This window comes from Manduca sexta, chromosome 11 (assembly GCF_014839805.1).
Source record: "Manduca sexta isolate Smith_Timp_Sample1 chromosome 11, JHU_Msex_v1.0, whole genome shotgun sequence".
Lineage (NCBI taxonomy): Eukaryota > Metazoa > Arthropoda > Insecta > Lepidoptera > Sphingidae > Manduca > Manduca sexta.
Genome location: NC_051125.1, coordinates 10,443,367 through 10,470,579, shown reverse-complemented (window position 1 = coordinate 10,470,579; position 27,213 = coordinate 10,443,367). Strand labels below are relative to the sequence as shown.

At 34.3% G+C, this 27,213-nt stretch overlaps 1 protein-coding gene across 1 annotated transcript in view; it reads left to right on the top strand.

Annotated features, from left to right (window-relative positions):
* The first annotated feature begins 2,105 nt into the window (after window positions 1-2,105).
* Window positions 2,106-27,213, top strand: part of LOC115449187 (connectin-like) — a 43,107-nt gene continuing 17,999 nt past the window's right edge. Inside the window, exon 1 of the mRNA XM_030176920.2 lies at window positions 2,106-2,237. The gene's annotated coding sequence lies outside the window, so the exon portion shown is untranslated. The remainder of the gene's footprint in view (window positions 2,238-27,213) is intronic.

Sequence of the window (27,213 nt, the reverse complement as noted above, 5' to 3'; positions counted from 1 at the left end):
ATATACTAGTGAAAATATATGCTATGTACAGCATAAAAGACATATGTTTTTTTTTAAATAAAAGATATAAAAAAGCGATACTAGAATCCTTATAATATGTTTGAAGATTTAAATAAGCGTGAAAAAAAATTAAGCCTTTTAGATTGATTATCCTTGCTCCGATAAATCCTATAGCTCCAATAAACAAAAAAAATATATGTAACTCTTTTAATAGGTAAAGAATATGCGAATTGTTCATTTTGACCTAAATGGCGAAAGGTTTGATCCTGTCACATAATAGGATGGAAATAATTTCCATGGTGTATTCGTTGCGCTTCTGGTTACCATTGATGATAAAAGCGTAAGCCTATAATGTGGAGATTTCAACGAATTTTATTTAAATCTACTTCGCCGAAATTTATGTTTTCCGCACCGAATTAGAAAACATTCCCAATATAGATATATTTCGTTATATATTTCAAACCAGATTTTAATTTCATATGCTTCAGAATCAATATTAATAATGATTCAACAGATATTCCAGTTTGCGCAAGGATGAATCTAGATATCCCAATGTTTTTTATTCAATAAGGAAAGGTAAACAGGCTCCCGCAACTGGTCAACACGCTTGTTTTGATGGATCGCTGGCCAGCCTGGCCCCCGGGCTAGATATCGACCCCAATCAATTCTTATGTTAGCTTAGGACCTTTATTAGGCATCTTGATTATTTCGATCCCCACTTTTGCAAACACAACGTGTGGAGTGGATATTGTCAAATTTTGTTTATTTTGAATTTGGTTTCGTAGTTCATTTGACACCATTTTTTCTGACAAGATTTGCCCGAGATTTAATACTTTAGGAGACTAGTCGAATAAAATAAGTCGAATGCCAGCAATGTGGTATTCGACTTATTCTTAAATCACGACATTGGTCTGAAGAGACTAAAAATATGAAGAGTTCAGATGATGTCATGTAAGCATAGGTAGGATGGTCAAGAAATTAAAATTCTGCAGTACATTTTATAAGTTTTTTTTATTGCTTTGAACGACGCGACAGGCTTGCCGTTCGCCTGATGGTAAGCGATACGACCGTCCATAAACAGAAGAAACACAATCCAACACCTTGAATTACAAAGTATTGTTCGGTATTCCACTGCGCTCGCTATCCTGAGACGTGAGATGTTAAGTCTCATTATGTCCAGTAGTCCACTGGCTATAATGTACTTGAAACCGGAACACAACAGTGACTAAACACTGCTGCTTGGCGGCAGAAATAGACATTGCGGTTGTACCTACCCAGGCGGACGCACATGTGAGAGACCTACCACCAGTAAATCACCACATCGGAGTGAAGAGAATATAAATATGAAGAGTTCAGTTAACTTCATGTAAGTATAGATAGAATGCCTCATGTATTTAAATTCTACAGCATTTTAATTATGTAAAAAAATGGGTCAAAGTCTGTTTTGATTCTCAAATAAACAAAGTTGTAGGTACGCATTCACATTTAATATAGATTTTAGTATCTTAGCTCACGAACTTTTATTTCACATAGTAATAAAAGGAGCATTAAATCTTTTAACAACTCTAGATGTTATCTTAACTTGTAATTTGCTTCTAAAATGGTTTACCCTTTCGCTCATCAAATTGCTGAATTATTGAATGTAATAAGCTTTTTCCGAGTAATCCTCTGTAGATATTATTTACTTCTATCTAAATAAGATAACATTGACCTTGTAGCAAACAATTTGGTAATTTTCTCTTTATATTTCCATGAAAGATTTATGAGATATTGCCCCTCGGAATGGCTTATTGCTTTCAGTAATTATATTCATTATTATTAATCAACTTCGGAATTATTTTCATATTACCTTGGCCAATATTAATGAAACGTGAATTCTATTATTTTCAGTTCTTATGTCGTTTAACGGTATATTTTAACACCCATAATTTTTCGCATTAGACATTTAGTAACATAATTTTTTCGACGAACTACTAAGAAAGTCTATTAATCTTCTTAACAGTACCTCAACAATCCCATCGAAGATCATAAACTGTCTTTGTTTATTTAACTAACCCCGTCGCGGCATCCACGCCCCACCCGTTAACGGCATCCACACCCCGGCAGAAGCGCTCAGTTGACAAGGCGCGCGGGTCTAGGCAGTGTGTCGAGCTTACGGCAATTTTCGGCTTTCGAATTCGATAAGTTGAACTGATTGTGCTAGTGGCGTGATTGTGCGTTTGTGATCGTTATTTTTGGTAAGTTAAATAATGTTTTTTGATTGGTTTTAGTTGTTTTTTTTTTTTATATTAAATAATTATGATTTATTATTAATTTCGCGTAGGATTGTTGATTTATTTATTTTATATAAAATTGCAATGTTCTTTGATTGGTTTTAGTTGTATTTTTTTTTATTAAATAGGTATTTTTAATTTAGCTGATTGAAATGTTGATTTATTTATTTTATACAAAATTGCAATATCAATTTTTTTAAGTCGCCGTTTTATATTTGTTAATAAATAGATGTTACATCAATAGCTGGTGGTAGAATCACAAAACTGAAGTGAAACTTCGATACATTTTGATACTATACCTACCTATACTGAGAGGGAACATGTTGATCATGATCGTATCACCAATTTAATATCAGTTCTTTTGTATTATTTATTTATTGCATATTTGTAAATAATATAATATGTTCTGTATTAATATCTAAACAAATATTTTATTAGGATACGATTTAGGGCTTTACAGAAACTGATAAAAATATTGTGTAGTTGTTTGTTGTAAAAATATGAGATGACGATAATTTATTTAATTTTCCTGAAATTTACATTACACATTATAATTTAGAATAAATTTATTTGGCTTTGTACTTAAATAATATTCACATAAATGACTAATTACTTAAACTGAAACAGTATAAGTACCCATAAAAGGTTAGACTTCTATTTAAAATAACATAATCTATTTATATCTTCTATTGTTATATATTTATAGTGTATTCTTTACCATCAACTGCCGGGTAATGCCTCCATCACTTTTTTTTCAAGATCTTTCCAAAAAGCGTTACCGATCAATAAACAGACTTAAGATAAAACAGTGTGTATACCTTATCGCTCCCGGAGTTGCTAGACAATGTCTTCTTTCATGTATTCTCAAAACAATAACCGATAATCGTACTAAAGAATTTGTGTTGTCTGTGTTGATTAATTGTTGTATATTTTTAACAAAAAACAACTGTCTCGGTGGCGTGGTTGTACTGCATGCGCGGTACGACAGCGTTGAGGTCCAGGGTTCGAAATTCGGGTCGGGAAAATGTATGTTTGGGTTTTGCTGCTAAGTATCAGGTTGGCGGCTGGAATTTGTGCGTGATATGGTGATAGGCTCGCCTCCTATCACATCATGGGACGGAACATATTTGGCGAAAAGTGGGCGCCCTGGTTGCGCCTCTGCATACCCGTTCGGGGATAAATGCGTGATGATGTGCGTGTCAGTGTATTTTTAATCAAAAGACTTTTTATCTGTCCTATTAAATATGAAAGCGCAGGAGGGCCTTCATCTGAACTCATTATAACACTGATACACTGATTAACACGTTTTGTAGCGATTCGTCGCAAATGTGGTGTGCTGGCCGTTCTGTACCACCAAAGGCCAAGTAAAGATGGTCGGCCCCGCTACCGTCAACACGACGCTTCGCTAGAGTGACTGACGGTGTCACTCTTGACGTTGACTTTCATGAGACGCGCCGTCATATACATTTGTTGTTTGTTATTGTTTGAAGACGTCAAGCTTCATTACGCAAGTATTTTGTTATTTGATTAAGGTTCGATTATGAAAAATTCTTGCGAAGCTTCGTTATCCCTGGGTTAAAAAAGATATTTTTATGCCTTTGTATTTTATGTATATTTAAAAGTAAGGTGCTGCTTTGCTGGTGGTAGAATATATATTATATCTGCCCAGATACCGACTACCGAACACAAGGTGTTAAAACTCGCTGTAGTGGCCCATGTAAGTGTGTCGCGTTTCGGGATAAGCCTGTGTATATTTCAACAGGCCGGCATAATTGTGTCGACTGCTGAGGGGTAATCATCTCTCGTCAGTCGACATTCTATTGGACCACACTCCACTTACAATCAGGTGCACTGGGGACAGTTTCCCGTGCCAATATAAAGAAAAGACTAACGATAAATATTCTTTAAAACAACAAGGATTTAAATTCTGCTTTCCCAAAAGCAACAATCGCACTAAACGCTCTTGAGTTAACAAACCATCTGTACATATTATAGTAAAATAAAGTCCCTTTTTCTGTCTGTTTGTATGTTATCGATTTTCCCAAAATCGGATATCGGATTTTTATGAAATTTGGTATGGAGATAGTTTAAGACCCTGGGAAGGTTATAGACTACTTTCTATCCCGGGAAAATATATAGGGGGACTTTTATCTCGGACTACTCCTTCACGGGGGCGAAGCCGCGAACAAAAGTTAGTAAGTTATAAATTAGGTTCAATCTGTGCGGGAAGGAAACCATAAGAAAAATTAAGGAAATTGATGATTTCTGGACAAATTTCTAAAACATAATCAATAAAAAAGTCTAGTAGTTGTATAAAAAAAAAATAAAAAAATATGATAATATGTACATGCATGTAACAAATACCTACTATAAGTAGTTAATTGTATAGTTTCTCTCTCTCTTGAAACTTTGCCGTGCTCGACAGGGTCCACGATTATGTCACGTGTATTAAAATGTAACATCTTATGTATAAAATGATTGTGGAGTGCAATAAACTTTGAATTTGAATTTGAATCTTAAAAGGAAGGTTTGACGCTCGAGTTTTCCATCTTTTTTAAAACAAACGTTTTATGATAGATTTTTTTTTATGCATCTCTTTATGCATTACGTCAGCAGTACAGTTCTGTTACAGCGTTTAGTAAACTTGCAGAGGTCCGTGACCTTCGCTTCGAACTTCTCATTCTATGCGCTTTGTCTGGTACTATGAGTAATAATTGGCAGTGGTCATAGACTGAAGATATATTTAAATATATGAAATAGCTATCTAGTAGTTATTATAAAGCTACTATGTCGAGAAATAAACTATGGAATCGAGTAAAAGGGGACATATCATCATTGTTTGTTTCACGCATACCAAAATAATTTAACAACGCATACAAAAAACACGTGTGTTTTTTTTTTTTCATACAAATAATATGTCATAATTTTAGGAGTTGTCAAAACTGATGCTCAGACAGAAGCAACTGTTAGTTTTATAGTAATATAGTTTCCTATCAACAAGTTGCGTTTGCGTGGCGCCTAAAGAAATAAAATTTATTCAATATGCAAAACAAACTTTTTAATAATAATTAAAACTTGTCGAGTACTAACAAATATTTACAGGAAATAGATTTAATTCTTTGCCCTGGAGTCTGTTACCAAGCCTTGATGATACTTCACCTGTTTGGTTAACAAATTTGAATTTCCTCTTTATTGTATAAATACTATTACTAAGGCTATAAGCGGCGATAGCCTAGTTGGGTGTGGAACGGACTGCGAAGACGAATGGCCACAGGTTCAAATCCCAAGGGCACACACCTCTGACTTTTCTAAAATCATGTGTGTATTCTTTGTGAATTTATCGTTCGCTTTAACGGTGAAGGAAAACATCGTGAGGAAACCTGCACATCTAAGAAGTTCTCTATAGGAATTTCGAAGGTGTGTGAAGTCTACCAATCCGCACTAGGCCAGCGTGGTGGACTAAGGCCTAATCCCTCTCAGTAGTAGAGGAGGCCCGTGCTCAGCAGTGGGCAAGTATATAATACAGGGCTGATATTATTATTATACCAAGGGTTACACGATAAGTAGTTTATCGTGTCATATAATATGAATGCGCAATTGACAAATTAGACCTCATACTAAATATAGAGATATTCGTACAAAATATTAGTCACAATTATCGACTAAAATTAATTAATATATAAATATATTTAACATACTATATTTATGCCAAGAATCAATACAAACGCCAATTCCCAAACATTTGTCCTAATTTTTCAATCAAAGTATAAAAAAACCCTTGCTTAAATTGTAACCCGACCGAATTAAACTGAAACGATTAACCTTTATTCAATTTTTATTTCATCTGTAACTTTATTTGTTTTTAATTTTATTCCATAGATAACATATATCTGACAATTGAAAACCCAGTCGGTGTTGACCGATATGTACCTTTTATTATTCAACCTTGCTGTTAGACAGTCTTAGCTAATACCAGGAGTTTATAATAATTCGGGGCCTATTTCGGGGCTCGTTGTCACTGGCCATTGTTTCACGGAGGCTATTCTTGACTATTGTCTTTGTTCGTTGTCTGTATGTGTGCTCCCTAATTGGACGGCGTTGTACTAAAATGAGCAATTTGTCATGACTTAGACGTATGTATTTTGACAGTGTTGATATTTAATTAAAAATTCGGTCCCGGGTATCAAATCTTGCTGTTGATAAATTAAATGTTGATTTTACTAAATTAGATGAGGCTTTGTGCCACAAAATCGCAGGGTTTTTCGTAACGATACTAATGTTCTTTTCACTAGAAAATAATTATTACTTGATTCCCTAAATTGTATAAAATTCGCTATGGTAGACTGCATCTTGAACCCTTTGAAAGGGGAATATCAAAATACCGGGCTTAAAGCAAAATTACGCCATAAGAGTTTACTCAATAATGGGACTGAGCCAGTAACGTGATCCATTGAATGTCATTCCAAAACATTTTGGAACATTCTGGAACATCCAAACGATGCTATCGCCTCCCATCGGTTTTATGTCGCAATCCAAATTTAACTAATGCCGGATAGGCCCGTAGTCGAAATCGGGTACTCGAAAAACCGTTTTCCTTCTCAAACGTCCGCGAAGACACATGCAAAAACAACCAAATGGATCGCTATTCAGTGTAATTAATCTTTATACGGTACGTTTAGGTTGAAGAAGATTTGTTTGTTTTGGTTTGAAGTTTCCTTTTTTTGTGGCCTGAATAATGAGGACCTAATTGGCGCAAAGTTTAACGCTCTTGGAAAATAATTTCGTGCTGAAATGATTTGTTTGTTTTATTAAATTGTCAGTCCTGATAAGTTCATATTTTAGTCAGGAATCTTATGTGTAAATCGTGTGTATATATCATATAAATTGTTTACATATATAATAATATCACTTATGTTTATATAAATAAGGGCTAATTTAGCTTCTTGCTACTGAAATAATTTTCGAAATCAATTTAGTAGTTCCAGAGATAATCCTTGTAAGAATATTACTAATTTATTTCTTATTGAATACCATTACTGTGAGTGTGCGTGTATACTGCAGCATTACACAAAAAATAAAAAATAAACATGATTTATTACATTAAGCATAGTAATTATATGAAAACGAAATATTGGCATGTTGTCGTTATTTTATGACAGCGCCTAATATTTAATTTAGATCTAAACGTAGCTTTCCACGTTCTACACACGGCATCAATACACTTTTATTGACTAGGTGTTAAGACCACCCGCCTCACCAAGAATTCGAACCCGTGTTACGTCAGCGATCCCACGATCTAACTGACCCACCAGTAAATATGCAAAGTAACTGTATCGCTATTGTATAAATTGTTCCAATTCAAATGCAGACTCGATTACAAGCGATTAGGGTGTCAATGTTGCCATTCCAGTCGGGGACTTTAAGCAAATTATATCCTTTGTCCGTCTTCATTGGGTTACTAACCGGTGTCCTGATAGATATTGCATTAGGCTTTATTAAATTGTTCAAGTTCCAGTTTCAAATTCTGACTTGTGTCGTATTTGAAAATTGGGTGGAATTGTAGCGGAGGTACTTTATTATGTTTTTCCAAATTATATGTATAAGTCTAGATATAAGTTAATTTATAAGTTAAGATAAATTTCGATATAATTTAGAGATGACTAATATAATAAAAGTAGCTCCGCTACAGAATGTTGGCTCAAAATTTGTTTGCTGTTCAATTGTAGGTCTTTTTAAAGTATTTTCGTCTGTTTTATGTAGTAACTTTATTTCCAAATACTTAATTTTATTGGGTGAAATAATTTCTCAGACCAACGTTGTTTGGAATGCCGTTTTATCCCAATGCATATTTGCTTTTAATTTATGTTTATGGCTTCGTTAGGATACCTCAGCGGCTCTGTCGGTATTCCGATCAAAGCTAGTAACAGCTTCTTCAAATATTTTCATTTTTTACTTTTATCTATCAAATGATATGGATTAATTATATGCTGCTTTCAGTGTATTTTATTACACTCACAACTTTAAATTTTACGTAATAAGTATCTGATTTGTTTGTAGGATTTATCTTTGTAACCAATGAAGTAATTCTAAAAATTATTTCTCTAAACATCACGATCAGGAATCTGTTCCTCTTGTAATAAATATTTGACTGTTGATAAGAACTAGCAATATCACCCAAATTTAGGATTACAAAGGACGGCATGACATCGCATTCCTCTTCGCAAGAGATCAGATGTTAAATCTCAAAATGCGCAGTAATTGCATTCCTAATCTACTGCAAATAAAAAGAAAACCACGCTTACTTGACAACAAAACTAACAGATTGTAATATATTTTAATTTCAATAGTTTATGCTACAATAATTTCAAAATGGCAAAACCGTCAGCATAAGTTCTTGAGCTATATTTTTTAAATCATTTAAAGTTGTTGAGAATATTTATTGTACAAGATGGTCACAGCGTACTTGATATTCCAAACGCTTCCTTTTTACCGTCATCAGAGACGGTGCAATCCCACACGAACCACTTTACTATGATTCGACAATTGGGACTCCGTTCGTTGGCCTTTTTCATTTGTCGCTTGAGACATTCCAGATTTAGTATCACTATCAACACATGAATACATATATTGTATAAGTTTGAAGAGTTTAATGCTTTGAACTAAAATTTTAATTATCAGAAAGTCTTTATGTATGACATTTTAAAAAAATGTATTTGAATTAATATTCGTCGAAAAGATTTTCATATAACAATTCTTTCGGAAAACAAAAGTTATACATTTAAGTAGTTCTGGGAATTTTAGGTTTGTTACGAGTGATTTAAAGTTGTTTATCGCTGAACTTAGTTTCAAATGTTTAATTTCTGTAAAATAAATATCAATCATATTAAAGGCTAGGTTATCATTCATAAAACTATTTAGTCATACAGCTTCAGGTGGACAAATTTTATGTATTGGCGAATGTGGATGGAAAAGCCGGTAGTGGTCGACCGTACCGAACCTTCGAATGTCAGATTACTGACATTCTTAGTAAAGGCCAGGTTGAAACAATTCCTGAACCGGCTGGAAAGCATGAAAAAGTTGATGAACGTGGAGGAAGTGAGAGAAATATGCCAGAATCGTGCAAAGCGGCAATCTATATCCTCTGCCCACCCCTATGGGATAGAGGTGTGATACTATGTATCGATGTATAAATCCAAATGAACAACAGGACCATCTAACAGTTATCGCTCCTAGTCATCTTCAAAACTGAGCAACACAAACATAAAGCACGTTATTAATATGAAACATATTATTACTTATTTACATAGAAATATAGTTTATTTATACAATCGCAACTGTGCACACAAGCTTCTTGTTTGAACACATCTTTTACGTACGATTCTCTTTAGCTTTTCAGAATATACGTTCAGTTCAGTACAGGTAGCGTCTGCAAAACAAGCTACTTAATGAAAGCTTCTCTGTGAACAGACTGCATTTAAACATATTTTAACTACCTACGTTCGGGTTTTCTTCTGATAATTTAAATGTTCTTATATTTCATTTATTTTCTTATATAGTAACATTATAAACTAGCGCCCGTATTCATAAATGTTATTTATCTAAGGATGCAGCATTGCTGTAATAACAAGTCTGTTTCGCAGCTTTGTTTATCTGACAGCCAATTAGATTAAAGTTGTATCTCAATATTAGCCAATCACAACGGCCCTATGTCTACGCACTGCGAAGGCTGCCATTCCGTCGGCACTGAGGAACAGACTTGTTTTCATAGCTTTGCTTCGTCCTTATAAATAACGTTTATGAATAAGGCGATTAGCATATAATTCTAACATTATTTTTCTCGGTCAGTGACATTCTAGTTGAAATGTATTCGAGCTAATTCTTCAAATTCTTTAATGAAATTTAAAAATACCAAGGAATTTTCTTAGAAAAGATGCCTTTTAATTTGATACGACTATATTCGCGTTATAAGCGGTTGGAATATGGCGTTGATATTTGGCGGGTTTTTGTGAGTTTCCATTGTGAGCCACAGAGATGGGGCGGCTCAGCACCAATTAGTGTCACTCGTTTATTAGTTCTGCAGGCTTCAGGAGGGAGGTCACCCCCAAGCGTGGTCCGTGTTACAGATGCCAGAGATCTAACATTTAGTAAACGGTGACAAAAAATAATAATTACTTTATACAATAAAAATTATTTCCATGAATGTTTATCAGTTTCAACTTTAAAAATGATTATTATGCAATCTACAATTCTTTTATATAATAAGTAGAATGATAGAATATTATATTGTTATGTAATTGATCGATTACTTACCATTAGTTTACTCACTTTTTTGTCGTTTTAGCTATAAAAATACGGTATAACGTTTAATTTGTTACAAATTTTCACCCATTTTAGTGGTAATTGTAAACCAAACTTATATACTTTTTGAATCTGTAGAATTTAAAATTATGAATGTTTTCAAAGTTATCTATCATATTGTTTTTAAACAGATATTATACTCTACTTCTCTTCCCTTAGAGCATAAACTATGATATTAACTTTTCTGATCGCTTCAAGCTCATGACTTGCGCCGAGCAAGAATGGGTACATTAGCCATTTCGCAATCTTGAGCTAGTTGACACAGGAATTTGAATTTAGCTATTTAGAGAGACGTTGACTAATAGGGAGCATTTTTCACACACCGTTCCGATTCTGAATATTCATTGTGAGGATTGTAATTAGTAACTTGTTTTATGGATTGTTTGAAACTGTTTTACTTTGTTCGTAATTAAAATCTAGAATTGAGCTTTCGTAAGGCCGGAATTGGATAACGAACTAAAAGAATCAAAAAGATTTGAACATGAACTAATGATGAATGAAATGACCTACAAAATTATTCAGTAATTTATTAATGCTAATACTTTCACTGAATTCAAAATCAAGATCGAGAGGGAGATTGGAAATTGAAATATAATTGAAGATCAAGATAAAGCCTTTGAAGATCTAGCTAACAAAGAAGAAAAACAAAAACATTTCGAGCATTAAAATACAAAACCCAAGATGCTAGATCAGCGAATTCACGCTACAGCTCCACATTGTCTCCCCACTTTAGCCGAAACCGCGACTTAAAGCGCTATACCGGAGCACCCTTACGATCCGCTTCCCCGACACTGGCGAGGATTAATGGATTAGGCAGCAACCCTGCCCGCTGCAGTATTATCTCTAATGTATGAAAACTCTATACAATATTATTACTTAGTTAAGTGCACGCCCGCGACGGCAGCGCGCTTCGTCATAATGTTTGCGAAAATTATCTAACGTATAAGCCTTGTACAGCCCTTTTACGAACGTAAGTATATTTTGAAATACTTGATTAAAGGCGAGAATGGCTCGTTCACTTTTAATATAAGATAAAATTGGATGGACGCATATTGCTTATTTGATAATCAAGTAAGTAATTCAATAGTAGTTAATAATATTAGCACTGTATATAAAATTGTATCAGAACCAGTTACGGGGTTTTCTATGAATCAGAGAGGACTGTCCTTTTCTACGCTAATCTTATAGGGTTGATTAGTTTGGTCTTTACACATCATCCAAATTCTCATAGAGCATATTTAGATACCTATATTACGAATAAGGTTCCTACCTGGTGCTATCCTCCACCATAACATTGAATAATAATTAAACAAAGAAAATTCGCTCATACTCTGAAAAGGCCAACGACTTGGCATTCCATTCCACTCACTAGGATATCGCAGCTTTAAACAAGATCTATCACGAGAACGAACAAAATCTAACACACACATGAAACTCACATCTATCTGAAATAGAACAACGTTGAACAATGAGGATTGAATCCATATTACACTGGCACGAATTACCTTTATAGCTATTTGCCGTAACATCTGCGCTCCTCCAATTTATTACTATCTTCGGGCTGTGATGAATTTATCGTTACGGCCATTGGAACTTCATTGATTTTCCACTACAGAGGTAATTTTGCATGCACGTAATTTGTATTCGTCAACGAGTTAGCCACTTAACATGTCTAGTGGCTAATCAGGGGTAAGTGGGTGACCTAATATAGACTTTATACTCTAGATGGTATTAATTATTAGACTTGGAAAGGCATTTTATATTCTTGGCATTTTCACACTGCAGTAATTTTGATAAAATATTTTAAAGTAAATTAGTTTGAAATAACGTGCCTCCTTTTATCGAAACCTTAAAAGGAAATTCTGGCCTGGTATGAATTGTGGCAAATAAGAGAGTTCTTATTAAATGTACGAAAAGTGTTTCTGAAACTCAAATGCTGTAATATTTCTAGAATCTATTGAAGCTATACATTACAGCTACAATCCAACAGTAGATTTCAACTACATTAAACGCTATAAAAATTCCATCGGTATTCATCGATATTTCTTAACCGTAATGATTCAATAAGTTTCCAGTTAAGTATGAACAGCTCGCCGGTCGAAGTTGTTATAAGTTTTGCAATAATTCATTCTATTAATAAATGTCCCTATATTTTTCTGATTAAGTTTTTCGCTTCAAGTTTCTTTTGCATGGATTCTTTGATATTTGCACGTTCATTTGTTAAATTATGTTTTGCCTCTTTTATCTGTTAAGTCTGCAATTTTGAATGTTCAAATTCTTTTATCTCAATTGGCTTTTATATTATTGGCGATTTAATCTCTTTAGATATCTATTGTTATGAATTTATTATATTACTATGTTTTAAAAAAGGTTTTTGATTATTAAGTATTATTAAAAAAAATTAAATCGCTACATTTTAGAGATAGAACAATTTAAATTGTGCCTTTCTATGTCAAAAGACGTGTGAGTTAATACTGGAATTTGTTACTGTATTGACAAAAAGCTTTTCCCTTGTTACATCGAGAGACGGAAATAAGCTAGACAAACTCAGTTGCACCTCTGTCTTCAGGGATTCTATCGTGGTTGTTTTTTTATACATTCACGTGTATAATAATATTAGCTTTGTATTATATATTGTCCCACTGCTGGGTACGGGCATCCTGTACCACTGGCCACCACGCTGGCCTAGTGCAGATTGGTAGACTTCACACATCCTCAAAATTCATATAGAGAATTTCTCATGTATGCAGGTTTCCTCACGATATTTTTCTTCACCGTTAAAATAAGCGATAAATCACACAATCATTTTGGAAAATTCAGAGGTGTGTGCTCTTGGGATTTTGGACCTACGGACATTCGTTACACACCCAACTAGGCTATCGCTGCTATTATGATATTGCATAATACTGCTCAAGTGTATCACAGTATTATTCATTACAATATATTTCTAAACTTCTCACTACCATACTCAGTAATTACCATTCCATATCAAATGAGCGTGTACGTGTATTATAAGTTCTGTAACGTTCATATCATCCATAACTGCTGAGGCTATAACACGGTGGAATACTAACGCACGCGGCACTCCACGGCCTGAATTTTTCATTTGACATCGCTATGGTGCTCCGCGGCGTTTAAGAGGCTTTGTTTCGTCCCTGAATTAACCATTAGTTTTAAAATTGTTATGATCCCAATCGTCGAATGGGGTTTTGTAATTGTTTTTTATGTTTTCTGTTATTACTTGTACTGCTGTTTTTAGTTTAGGAGTTTTTAGTTTTCGAATAAAGTTTCCTTAATGTCTTGTTATATATTTCTTAGTATGTAAGTGTTGATTTTTGTCATGATAATTATGATGGTAATTAAGTTTTTCATCATGGTAATTTTAAGTTTGTGGATTTCAATGTAAAATTTAGGTGTCTTCGAACATAATTTATGAAGACATCGTTTATCAATTTGATTTTATCCCCTAAAACAGATTAAATCAAGCGTTGATGTACATATTTTTTTTGTAACTAAAGTAAGTAGACCGAATATTTATAATAACTAAGGCTGTTCACGCCAGAATAAAACTTTTGGAGACTATTAAAGCATACATACCCAGTGTCCAGGGAATACTTTCAAGCAAATATTTATCATTGCAATTTTACACTTCTTATTAAGTTTTGGGACTTAATTGACAATGCTCTTATGGGAATTCTAGTTAGTGTTGCTAGTCTAATTTCAGAACAGGTATGTCATTTTTATAAACTTTAAAACTCATAGTTTCGTTATGAACACATAATTTTAATCGTTAATTAAATTTAACACCACTTTTTTATGGTGCATATTATTTTGACTGAGATCGTTATCTTGTTATATTTTATGTAGGTACCGATTAATATTTACTTATAATATAGAATATTTAGTTTACCCGTAAATCACAATGTAAAATAATTCAATAATGAATTTGAATATTGAGGAACGTAACATTTATTAGTACTTAATAACTTTTTTTTTTTTTTTTTAATGCGGCGATAGCCTATTTGGGTGTGAAACGGACTGCCGAGACGAATGTCCGTAGGTTCAAATCCCAAGGGCACACACCTCTTGACTTTTCTAAAAAATCATGTGTGTATTCTTTGTGAATTTATCGTTCGCTTTAACGGTGAAGGAAAACATCGTGAGGAAACCTTGCACATCTGAGAAGTTCTCTATAGGAATTTCGAAGGTGTGTGAAGTCTACCAATCCGCACTAGGCCAGCGTGGTGGACTAAGGCCTAATCCCTCTCAGTAGTAGAGGAGGCCCGTACTCAGCAGTGGGCAAGTATATAATACAGGGCTGATATTATTTATATTATTATGTCATTTTTGTGTGCTCTCTTTTTTTTTCTCTAAGAAAATAACATAACTTAATAACATAATAAACATTTATTACACACAATACACAAACATAGTTATAACAAATACTAATAAAAAAAAATCGCAGAGCAACTCCCTTGTATAAAAATCAAGAAGACTTATTGCAAAAAAAACAGAAGTCATCTTTTTTGTGTTCATTAGAAGGATAAAAACAATGTTAAATGCCCTTCTCTCAGATTGATAAGTAGAGTACAGAGACATGAAGTTACAACACAAATTTTTGATTCTGGTATTTACCTTTAGTATCCCGCTATAACTGAAAAACTTCTACCGAAGAATGAACATAAAAAATGCATAAATATAGGTTTTAGTAGGTCCTTGTACGAAATGCTGCATTGAAGCAATCCAGAATTTTTAATCCCGTTTCCGATTATTTTTAGAGGTATTTACAAATGTGGTTCTGGCAACACCAGCACGAGCAAATACTAGGGCAGGAGGCTAGTTAATGTCTGAAGTTTTAAGCCCCGTTGTTTTAACTTGGCTTAGCACGGGTTGCTACTTAATAGAAACTAGGAACTACTGCGTCCACAGACCTAATAAATTACACTCTGTAGACTTTTCTGTTTTAAGACATCTTATAAATATAAAACAGAAACTCAAAAACAACCTGGTAGCGTATTTCTAAGAATATTCAGTAGTTGTTACATTAAAGTTTAGGTCTGAAGAGTAAGAGAGTATTAAAAAGAGAGTCACTTAAGTCACTTTTAGAATAAATTAAATATATTTTGAGTTTTTCTGGCTTGGGCTTACATTATAGCTATAAGTTATAATATTTAAATTATTGTAATCGTAGTGCTAGGTCCGCTGGAAACTTAATAAATAAATAAACAATAACCTTAATAATAATACCTAAAGGAAAACTCAATTGCAAGATATTCTAAGGTATCATGGCAGGCTCTGGAAAAAGTAATACCAGTATTACATGCACACATACTCAAGCCTTTTATTCCCGAATTGGTAGGCAAAGACGCAATTAGTACAACCTCATTCCGCCGTCTGTATTTCGTCCCATGATGTGAGAGATAAGGAGCGAGCTTATTGTCATATCACGCACAAATTCCAGAATCCGGACTGATACTGATTAGAAAACCCAATATCATTTTGCCTTACCCAGGGTTCGAACCCGAAACCTTAGCACTGCAGTATTAATATTAGATATAATTGATAAACAAACAAATAAAATGTCATTCGCTTATAGATATTACTGTGGCTTTACCATTTGGAATTGTTGAAGACAACCCTACCATAAATAAAGCAGTTGGAAATTTATTCAAATAACATTGACCATTATATAGCTCAAGTATCTAGCAGAGATAAAAAAGCATTTGAACTTTCCTCTCGACCGTTTAAGCAGCTTGTTTTGCATTTCCCCCGGGAATTAACTATGGACGTTTTATTGCGTTTTAATGGAGGTCCAGTAAAGATATACTTTACCGTTTTTAATTTGCACCTGTTCGGCCATGACAGGTTTCGTGGGAATAAGAGCGTTTTGACAAATTAGATATTTTTAGTAGCAGTAAACTCTGAGGGCTATAGACAACGTACAGTTAGGGTTTGTATGCTTGGTCATCTTTTATTTGACGTCTAGCATTTTGACCGTGTGAGATAGGTTCTAGTTTCAAGTAACAAAAAAAAATATTAATTACAATTTAAATACTGTTATCTTTAAAGAATACATTTTGTTCTTTCAAAGAAAAAGTTTACGATGCTACAGTTTTGTGAAAAGCGTGAAGTAGAATATTTTAGATTGGTTTTAAGTTACGCTCCTGCGTCAGTCAAAATTTGTTTATAAAATCTTATACTAAGTCGTAGAAAGTCTACGAAGACTATGTTGACAATTAGGGAAATCGTACAAGATCGCATACTTCCTTACATAAATAGCAGCATACTTTCCCTGTTCAAGGGTAGACAGAGATGCAAGTCACCCACATTTCACCAGCTACGTTACATTACATGTTACAGGGATTGAAACTATTACCTTTTACCCGGCACTACTATTTCAGACTCCTGGCTTGAATTGAAAACCTGATATCATTTTACCAGACCAAGGAACCGACCCCAAGACCTCAACTCGGCAGTCGTACGACAACAAACTTTCCTCAAGTTGTTTGTAATACTAGAATCCAATACGTGGATAACGTGTGATTTGAATTCAGAACTTCTGCAATATGTTTATATTCAGCAGGGACTGAAGTTATTATGAATGCTTTGAACTTTCTATCTGAGACCTAGAACTGTCGAATGGTTTATCGAGAGTAGCTCTGAGGCATACTAAAAATGAGATAACTGTGATACAAAAGACCATAGGTTCGAATTCCGCGAGGAGACAGGTATTATATTATAGAAATATGTGTTTCATCTCATGTGGTGTGATCCAAGGTATCTCGTAGTTGCTACTACCAAACCCATAGCCCTTAATTTAATGTATTTTAATGGGATTTATTAGCACACGTCATTAAAATATTTTACATAATTAAGTACTTAAATATTTAGAAATAAAATATAAATGATAACTTTATTACCATTAATAGCATGGTACACTTTTTAAGAAGTGCTTATAACATAATATAATTGTATATTTTGAACTACATAAAATTCTATTTCCTTCTTTACAATTAATACTAGAAATGCAGTTAAACTTCACCGCATATACCAAAAACCAAACAACTAGTATAAAACAAGAAGCGATCTTGTTCGCATAAAAAGAACAAGTCCGATGATCCACTACCTGGAATCGTGATAGTTTCGAACTTCCGAAGTAAAAAGACATTCAAATAAACGTTATGGAAGAACGTTTTTAAGAACGTTTCCTGAGCTCAGTGATCACTCGGGAACTTGAGTTAAACTTTAAATCATATTCATTTTCATCTTTTTCTGCAATACGTACATAAATTACATTAGTTTTGATAGGTTCCTGTTACAATATTTTATGCAACTTATAAATAAGATAAATAAAACTTTTCTCAATATTTACAAGTTTGCGAATATTAACGGTGTTAATTCGTTCCTTCTTCTTCTTTGAATCTTTCTTTGTTCTCAACCGATAACATATTTTGTAAACTGACTACCATTTATAATATATAACTAAATGAACTATTGTTGGTGCAAAATTGCTGTCATGTAAATTATATAAGATTTTATCTTTTTGTTTCCGTATTATTGTTCCGATAATAAATTTAGTTCTTCCTTTTTTTACATCCACCAGTTTCTTTGCTTTGTCTACGTGCTTTAGACATAAGGTTAAATATTATATTACACTGACACTTGAAAAGTGTAGTCTAAACATAAAAGTGGCGCCCTTCGAAAGTAATTAGAATTCGCCTACTTATTTAAATGGATAAATAGCTGACCTGGGAATGAAAAGAAAACAAGTCATCTCGGGTTTTTGGTTATATATATGATGGTAAAAGCGGCGATAGCCTAGTTGGTTGTGGAACGGACTGCCGAGACGAATGTCCGCAGGTTCAAATCCCAAGGGCACACACCTCTGACTTTTCTAAAAAATCATGTGTGTATTCTTTGTGAATCATCGCTTTCTTTAACGGTGAAGGAAAACATCGTGAGGAAACCTTCATACCCGAGAAATTCTGTATAGGAATTCTCGAGGGTGTGTGAAGTCTACCAATCCGCACTAGGCCAGCGTGGTGGACTAAGGCCTAATCCCTCTCAGTAGTAGAGGAGGCCCGTGACCAACAGTGGGACAGTATATAATACAGGGCTGATATTATTATTATTTTATATGATGGTCACAATCCATGTGTAAATTCCAAATCCGTTTCAAATTGGAGGGGACGAATTACGTATCAAATAGCGGAACCTCGACCTCCCCTCACCCTGTGTCAGACACTAATTTGAAACCCATTTTGATTATTAAAATATATTATTTCGAAACGTTAGAGAAAAAAAATCCGTTCCAAATGGACTTTAGAATCAAAACCGTAATGCCTATAATATGGATCTGCAAACACTCACCTCATAAAAATTAAATAATTTGCGCCGTACGGTTATATGAAAATATATTGTAATGAAAAATATGATGGTACCCCCGAGACGGCCGGAATGCTTTATTCACGCAATTGAAAACTCCATTCCCTGTAGACCATTACTAGCCTTTATAACCGAAATGTATTTTCAATACATCTTTAATGGCGGTTGCATACCAAGAACTAAGCTAACTTAACTCACATAGCTGAGAAAGTTACACGTAACCTTGGTGTAGATAGTTTGCGGTCTTTTTATTATGTGTAAAGGCAGACAAGCTAATGGACTACTTGATGGTAAGTGGTCACCATCGCTCATGGACGTCGGCAACACCAGGGGCACAGCTAAGTTAACTTAGCTCGCATAGCTAAATACCTTGGTGAGCATAATTTGTGGTATTTTTTATCGTCTGCAAAGGCAAACAAGCTAACAGCCTACTTAATGGTAAGTGGTTACCTTCACTCATGGACGTCAGCAATGCCAGGAACACAGCTAAACCGCCTATCGTTAAAAAAAATACTATCAAAACACAAGTATGAAACAAATAACTATGAGAGCTAAGCTGAACTTAGCCTCATGCTTTTACCACAAGCTTCTCATTTCTATTACTAAATAAACGGATCAACTAATTTAATATGAAACTTTAAAATGATTCCGCTATATATTAGTCATTAATCTAAATCCGTTTAGTTCATTTATTTGCTAAGTACATTGAAACCGACAATTAATCACGAATGCACCGTGGATTAGATTTAGTGGCAGCATAGTTTAATAGAAATCCTAATAGTTATGAAACTACATATAAAAATAAGTAATTGTATTCATCTATCTATCTTCTATCTATCTATACTTATAATAAATCTGTAGAGAGGTCAATTCTGTACATGAAATATATTTCCAAAATAACTATCAGGGGGTGATTAGGGATCGATACTGATGCCAAAAATGCAATTAGTAAAATTTTTGTCTGTCTGTATAACCGTTATAGAAACAAAAACTACTCGACGGATTTTAACGAAACTTGGTACAATTATTTATCATACTCCTGCGCTGGTTATAGTATACTTTTCATCACGCTACAATTAATAGGAGCAGAGCAGTGAAGGGAAATGTTGGGAAAACGGGAGAAGTTACTCCATTTTTTAAGCTTCCGTCGCGTGTGCAACCTTAATGGTTAAAGCTACACAGAAATCATGTATGACGGAAATGTTCTCCTTAAAATTATGTAAAAAATATCCCACGACAGCATATGTCTATCTTTTATGGTTGACTCACAATAACACGTGTAACTCCCGATAGCTTAGCAGTTCGAAGCTTTCTCATTATATTTGTCTACTCTTACGTTTATAACACTCTCAGTCATCCCTAATTAAAAAAAGTTAACATTATTAAATATTCCATAAAAAATAATCATAGAAATCGGTATAGAAACACCAAAGTTATACATGAAATACGCTAATAATAAGCCATCATGCGTGAATACTGAATCATGCTATAAGGATTATTTTTGTATATATATAAGGTCGCGAACGCACAGGCAGGCGGCTTGCTTGGCACCTAGAGGCTAGCGAATCACCTAGCGAGTAGCTTCGTAAAACGAACATTCTCGAACGTTCGCGACCGGCTCCATTTTTGAAGTCCGAAATCCACGCGGGCGAAGCTGCGAGCGGAAGCTAGTCGTAAATAATTTTCCGTAGAATCAAACGTAGCATCACGGCTTTTCTCAGGGGGTAGATAGTGGTGTAGCACATCCTAATATGGGCAAGCCTTAGCCGTTGATTAGACCTTATTTCAGAAAACTCAGCATTTAAATCTTAATAAAATGAATTGCTGGAACTTTTTTTGGGAATTATAAATTTAACTGTGTTTTATACTACAACCTGCACCCTATGAAACAAAGCAAAATACTTAAATATATAATATTAAATAAATGTATGTTTTTGTGACTTTGCATTTTATAATGGCACAGGCGAGATACGACATAAATAAGCCGACTTTCGCATCTAAAAACGCCTCGCTGCTCAAAAAAGTCTACCGCAAGCGTTATTGGATACGTTATAAGCCAAAAATTTGGCCAAATATTCCACCCTAACGAGCTTTTCCGATATTGAAATGAAAAAGCTGACGAAGAGACAAGTAATGCCTCTTTAGAAAGCTTACTTCAGTCCCGTAAAACTTCAGCAATGAAAATAAACATAAAAATAATAAAGTTTATAAGAGATTTAAATAAATTTCAGCACATTTCAGCTCGTCAAACAAAATCCTTTAAGTATCATAATTAAATAGATAATTGTCTTAACCCCAAACTTGGAAAGCAGTATTTAACTGAGTCGTAACTTTGAGAGTTCGAGATATTTTACGTTTAAAGTTTCATATTTTATTGTTCATTTTGAGTGATAAAAATATTTTTCTTTAGGGAGTCAGAGTAATAACTGAAATGGATTTTAAGAGGCCTTTTTGGTTAAGTACAACAAACAGTTCTCTGTTATTATTAAAATGATTTGGCATCATAACTATTAATTTGTCTGTCAACAAGCAACAGCGTGCAAGGATTCACGGAGGAGGAGTAGTTCACTCGATTCGTGTACACTCATTAGGAGTACCCCTAAGACAAAATTCTGGCGACCGTCAAAGAACATCAACTTCCTCGCTAGTATACTAAAACTGAATCTTACCTCTAAATGCAATGAAATCCACAATGAAAAAGAATAGGGATTTAAAAGTATATAAATTTTATATTGCGACTGTACAAAGGCTGCAGGCTGCCGGTGCTGTCACCGACACTCGGCAATGGCGGCTAACGTGGTATAATGGGATCCCGCCTTGCTCAAATTTACGATGCGCCATTGATGTTTGAATGGAGATCGGTGCAAGTTATCACTTGCTCAGCGGATTTTGTGACAATACCGATTAGGGATTTACGCTGAATAATCATTATCAGTGGTTGAAACATTTGCTTTAGAAAATCATGTACTCATCAGTCAATGAATTTGGGCAACGTATGTTGTTATACTGTATGTGTGGTAATATTTATCGCTTCAAAACCTTGGACATCCGCAAATAATTAAACTAGAAGCAGGTATATTTGAGATTTTAAATAATCCATATTTAAAGACAAATACTTATTTATCAGAAAACGCTTAAGAGACTTACTATTTCAAAGGAATAGAAATTTTGGATCGCCATCAAATTCCAAGAAACGAAAGGACAACCGCTTATTGTTCAAATTGAATACTCAAAAGAATTTAGATCCAGGTAGGCTCACAAAAAACACAGGTAGTTGAATGTGTACGATTTGGCACGTATACAAAATAATTTAAAACTTACGAAACGGAGAAACGAATAGATTTTCAATATCTTTGGTGTACTTTGTCAACAATGGATTTTTAAGAAACATTGGGTTTCAAAGATTTGTCTTTGATAATATTGTTTGTGAAAAATAGACCCGGTTCAATACGACTCAGGACTTAAAGAAAAACATACTTATTTTACACAGCATAAAAGTGTATTTTAAATAAAATATGCTTTTGCGGCGATAGCCTAGTTGGGTGTGGAACGGACTGCCGAGACGAATGTCCGCAGGTTCATAACACAAGGGCACACACCTCTGACTTTTCTAGAATCATGTGTGTATTTTTTGTGAATTTATCGTTCGCTTTATCGGTGAAGGAAAACATCGTGAGGAAACCTGCACATCTGAGAAGTTATCTATAGGAAATTTCGAAGGTGTGTGAAATCTACCAATCCGCACTAGGCCAGCGTGGTGGACTAAGGTCTAATCGCTCTCAGTAGTAGAGGAGGCCCGTACTCAGCAGTGGGCAAGTATATAATACAGGGCTGATATTATTATTATTATGCTTTTGTAACAGACCTTGTATATATGGATATAACATGTAAAAAAAATGTTTTTTCTTTAAATTTCTTATTATGAACGAGGGCTGTCTTCAAATTTTCTCGTTTAACCCTCACATACCGGTCAAATTTTCGAAGATTGAGATTTGTTTGCTAACCTATAAGCAAATGGATAGACAAAACGTGCGAATAAGGTTTATTTAAGACTTAAAGTGGCAAGATCATCACCATCATCAGCCACATAAAGTCCACTGCTGAACATAGGCTTCCCCCTAAGATTTCCAGACGGACCTGTCGAAAGCGGCCTGCATTCAAGTGTTCCTGCGACATTTATCAAGACGTCTCGAAAATTAAATTCATTCTTCAAAATTGAATAATATCTTTCATAGTCGTCAACAAAATACCCTATTGAAAAAATAGTACGTATTTAATATCATAGAATAAAGAACGCAGATAGAACGAGTAATTTGACGATGGAAATAATCGGCGAAACGATGCAGAATTATGACACTTTTCACTTTGTAATTGCTCGTAATTCCTTCGTGATGCAACTGAAGTTGAATTAATTTTAAAATAGAGTCATTTTATCTCATTATGAGCAATTATGATTTTTCAAGGAGTGATATGAAGCTTGGTGTTTGAGAAGAATTTAATTCACTTTCAGGCAATTTTGCTGGTTATATTCTGTTTAAATTATTGAAAATAATTACTTAGAATACATTGTTATATATTCACGCCTACACCTCAGAGGTGGTCGACAGTCGACAATGATTAATAGTGCTTCTTAGTTCTTAATAGGTCAGCGGTCAAAACTTAAACTATCGATAGATAAATTAAGAAATCAGGATAAAATATCTAAAAAATGCGTGTAAAATCGCTCTCATCCGTCCATTTCTTGAATAAATTAATTCATTCAATATCCAGAAAAATCCATTATCAAGGCATTATCAATCTTGAGTCTTACGTCTAAAGGAGCAGAAAGCTAGCGCTTCTTGGGGATTAACGCGAAGTATATTTCCATCTACAGAGCGAAGATCGTAAGGATTATTTTATATGGCGAAACCTTTGTAACCGGATATCCTCTTAATTGAATTCCTTTTTCAAGTTTCCGTTTTATCGTGTAAAGCTGACATTTGTTTTTTTAAGGCTATGTTAGGCAGTTGTATTTTTAGCACCAGTGGGCTAGATTAAAATGGTATATTTCTGGGAAATAACTAGTAATGTATAAGCTATTAGTAATATATATTTTAAGAAATGAGATCTTTTTAGTGTTGTCATGGTCTATGTTCGACTGTGAAATACGAGTCAATGGTTTTATATCGATATTTAATATACAAGGCCTGTATAATATTATTATTTGGCCTTGTAAAGCCTTAAACTTTAGTGCCCTTTATAGTTAGTTAGTTAGTTATGCCTAAATGCGAAAGTCTGAAGATATTGGGATCTTAGAAGTTTGAAATATTTTGCTAAAAATTGTCATATAGTTTCGTTATGGCTTATGTTGAACTGTAAAATATGAGTAAATGGTTTTTGCATAACAATGATTTATTATAAATTCAAAAGTATAAATATATTTGAATGGTTTTAGATATGTAAAATACGTTTCTATAAATTGTCACGTAGTTAAAATGTATTCTGGATTAACATTCAGGTAAAATATACAGTTGAATTTTGTTCTTGGAAAATTGTTAGACTCCAGCTGAGTTGCGAGATTTACGATTCGTTCTGCTTACACCATCAACCATTTTGCTGTTTTCCTAGTATAGAACGAGGTTTGATAGACACGTCAGGGGTTTTTTGATGTAATGTTTGGCATAAATAAAAGCAGGTTCGGCAGACGCACTACAGTTTGATAAAAATAAACATTAATTAAAAACTTTGACGTTATAATTGCGGCTGAAAATTCGCCACTTCACTCACGTTCTATTGTTGGATGCCGGTATTTCAGTGAAGGTAGATATTATGTACTTGTTCGAGTTAAAAAAGAATTTATAGAGGTTGTAGCTAACGTATGTTAAAAAGACAAAGTGTAGTTCATTGAAGGTATAATATGTATCCTTTTGAGCGAATATTGTAGTGGACTATCATTGGAGGTGTAACATGTACTTTATGAGAAAAAATGGCATATTATAAATCAAAGCCTCCGCAGCGTCTGCCCGTCTGAACACGATAAACTCAAAACTATCAAACGGATACAAAATTTGATATAGAAATTGTTTGAGAACCTGGTAAGGATATAGGGTACTATTTATCCTGGAAAAAATATATAGCAGGGGCGAAGCCGCTAGGCATAGCTTCGATAATCTATATATATATAAAAATGAATTTTCCTTGGTCACGCCATCACGGGTGAACGGCTAGACCGATTCCACTATATTTTTTTGTTGTGTTTGTTACTGTCAGGAGAAGGTTCTTATGAAAGCAAAAAAATAAAAAAGTTGCGCGGAAAATTGGAAAATTGAAGAAAACTTTACGAAAATATTAATTTAATATAGCTGTTAATTGTTTGACATAACTGTCAATGATTGACTGAATGCGCGCTGCAAATTCACGGGACAGCGTCTGTCAGGTCAGCTAGTATAATATGTGTTTAGCGACTGCCTCATAAAAAAATTAAGAATGATGGAATACCTATTATACTAGACTTGAAATCCAATTAATCTTTACTTATCTCGACATTCTAAAGTTATCTACAAGAAATTATTTCGAGCTGTCAAACCGCTAATTACAAGATTTTTTTATATTATTACGCACCTGCAATAATTACCTATACGTATAAATATTTTTATTAATAATCTTTATTTAAATTACGCGGTAATTGTATTTTCTTCTTTGTTATTCAATATAGGCTACTGTCCAAATGGATAAAATTTTAATGGATTTTAATTAAGCCGGATTTTTAACATTTATTGTATTTATTTTAAACAAAATAATTTAATTTACACCAGCACGGATATTTTTATGAAAAATGAATTTTAAATTTAAATTAAAACCAGGTCAGCACAAAATAAGAATAATTTGAATATAACATCAAACACGTCTCTCCATATAACACTAGGATTTTATTTTGACCTGCTATTTCGGCTCATCAAACTTTCATCGACTATTGGCTACCCATACCACGCTCTGATGTTTTGAACTTAAAATGCATTTCGGTTTTTTTAAGTTAGAACGGAATGAATTCAATTGATTAAGGATATTGTAGTCTAAATATAATATCAACCAACAAGTACTATGTTTTCGACAGGCGCTAGAAATATGTCTTTTGACCGGATTACGGCGAAGCATGCGTGTATTCCCTATTCATTGATGTCTCGAGGTTCGAAGCATGTGAGTACTCTCTAATCAATAATGTCTCATACTCTCTCTGTGACCGCCCTTAGCCGAGGTTCGAAGCATGTGAGTACTCTCTAATCAATAATGTCTCATACTCTCTCTGTGACCGCCCTTAGCCGAGGTTCGAAGCATGTGAGTACTCTCTAATCAATAATGTCTCATACTCTCTCTGTGACCGCCCTTAGCCGAGGTTCGAAGCATGTGAGTACTCTCTAATCAATAATGTCTCATACTCTCTCTGTGACCGCCCTTAGCCGAGGTTCGAAGCATGTGAGTACTGTCTAATCAATAATGTCTCATACTCTCTCTGTGACCGCCCTTAGCCGAGGTTCGAAGCATGTGAGTACTCTCTAATCAATAATGTCTCATACTCTCTCTGTGACTGCCCTTAGCCGAGGTTCGTAACCAGTTAGTGGGTTGCCCTCAACATGGTCACTTAATTTACAATGGTTGCGCCTAAAGCACTTTTTCAAAAGTCCGGTGTGTTTGTATAAGCCAACCCTGGCTAATAGAAGCAAGTCAGGTAAAAAGAAATGCGACTACTGATAAGTTGTGCCTTGAACATCATCAATAGAAGACCCTAAAATCATTTATATTATATATGTATGTTTAGTGAATATATCGACCAATTCCAACACGCGTGTCACCAAGCCTATATACCAAAAGCATTATGTCCTCGCCAGTGGCTATGCAGTATTTTATAGATCATTTCATTCACAAAGACGCACCCCACTCTTTTCCCTAATCGCTTACAGTATGCAAGGAGCATGAGTGCACACGCACACTACGATAGCGTCGAGACTGAGCCTTGAATTAGTCCCTTTACCCCGCTACACCCCGCAACAACCTCTCTCAGTGGTAGGGCGCGTCTTCGTGGACGAAATTACCTATACAATACAACAAATTCTTCCATAATTGCCGAACATAACTGCACTATATAAACCAACATCAGTATAATATGTATATGATAATTGTACCCAGAACACAATACCCTAAATATTTAATGTGGTTTAAA